A 2,022-nucleotide genomic window follows, 5' to 3' on the forward strand; every position below is an offset into this window, starting at 1 on the left:
CCTATGTGAGTTATGGTTTCTGGGGATCTTATGTGTTCCATTCCATATGTAAGTGTTTCTTGTCTAGGGCATGGCTTATTTGTGGCCCTTTGGGCTCTTTGTCCCTGCCACTTGCGTCAGTCAGTTTTTTGCAGGTCGTAATTCAGCACACAGTCGTGGTAGGGTCGGAGGATCGTTTGAAGTTCCTCAGCTAGTTCTAGAGCAAGTTCTAGACGGGGGCTAGCCGTAGGCTTATATCTATCGTATTGACCATTTCCGTCTTAGAATCAGAGGGAAAGTGGCAATCTGGCTTCTGGTAAACGCCATGTTTGGGCGATATCAAATGGGGGTTCCAGTAAGCGTGGATGGGTTGGGCTACAGGTTCACCTCTTTACCTGTGGGGTCAACCTCCGAGTCGTCTTGGTGAATGCTGAGTTCATCGGTATGGGCCATATGTGGAATGTTCCAGTATGGCGGCGGTGTGGCTATTGAGTAAAGACGCTGTGTCTCAAGGAATAGCAATTACATGCTGGAGCAATGGGGTGCTGGAGCTAGATTCCTTGAGTCCGGAGGCATTGGTTGAAAGTCAGAAGGATCTCTTTGAGTTCAAAACCAGCCTGGTCTACAAGGTGAGTTCCAGACCAGCCAGGGCTACACAGACACAGGGGGATCTGTCTCTAAAGAAACAAACAAACAAACAAACAAAAGAAAGTCAGCACAGGCCTAGGCGACTCAACAGTTAAGAGTTCTTGTTGCTCTACCCCTCCTCCTAAGGTCCCAAAGACAAAATGAGGTGCTGGTCCACCACACTTCACCCAGGGGAGCCAATGAGTTTATTTGGCTTTCGGACAGAGCATGGGTGACCTCAGAGCAGCCACAGAAGGTCTGTACACTGCACGGTTGATAGCTTCCCTGGGACTAAATCAGGGGTTCTCAACCTGTGGGCCATATATGGGGGGTCATATATCAGATATCCTGCGTATCTGATATTAACATTACAATTTATAACAGAGCAAATTTACAGTTATGAAGTAGCAACAAAAATAATTTTATGACTGGGTGGGGAGGTCACCACAACATGAGGAACTGTATTAAAGGGTCGCAGCCTTAGGAAAGTTGAGAACCACTCACAGAGATCTGCCTACCTCTGCCTCCTGAGTGCTGGGATTAAAGGTGTGTGTCACTGCCACCCAGCTTATCTTTTTTTTTTTTTTTTTTTTTTGAGCTCAGGATCAAACCCAGGGCCTTGTGCTTGCCAGGCAAGTGCTCTACCACTGAGCTAAGTCCACCAAATCCCCCCCTTTTTAAAAAAGATTTATCTATCTATCTATCTATTTTTTTTTTATTTTTTTATTTTTTTATTGTGTACACAGTGTTCTGTCTGCATGTATGTCTGCAGGCCAGAAGAGGGCGCCAGATCTCATTACAGACAATTGTGAGCCACCATGTGGTTGCTGGGAATTGAACTCAGGACCTCTGGAAGAACATCCGGTGCCATCTCTCCAGCTCCTGGCTTATCTTTCTAAACTTTATATTGAGAGACGGGGTCTCCGGTGTCCGGTGTGTTACCCAGGCTAACCCGAAACCCGGTCTGTAGCCTAGGCAGACCTTGAACTTGTGATCCTCTTGCGTCAGCTTCTGAAGCCGCTGGGACTGCTGGCCTCGGTTACCAAGCCCAGCAACTCCACTGTCTTCCATTGCAAAGCGCTCCAGCCGAAGGATGAAAACGGTCAGAAATCACAGCAAAGTTCAAAGTGCCCACGGGCAGACCCTGCGGGCAGCCCACCTCCGGTGCTGCCCGTCCAGGCAGACATGAGGAGGCTGGAGGAAGGGGCTGGGGCTCCGACTTCTCCCGGGATTCTGAAAAGTATGGGGGTGCAGTCTGGAACCCGTTTCCTGCACCAGTGTCCCCCCACAGCCCACACACAGTCCCGGGACCTGACCCAGCTCTGCAGTGTGTGTTGTAAACGGTGCAGAACTCTCTGGGACCCAGGGTCCTCCCGGTGAACAGGTTTCCTGTCACTCCCGCCCCGAGTGTCACCA

This window comes from Onychomys torridus, chromosome 18, assembly GCF_903995425.1.
Source record: "Onychomys torridus chromosome 18, mOncTor1.1, whole genome shotgun sequence".
Lineage (NCBI taxonomy): Eukaryota > Metazoa > Chordata > Mammalia > Rodentia > Cricetidae > Onychomys > Onychomys torridus.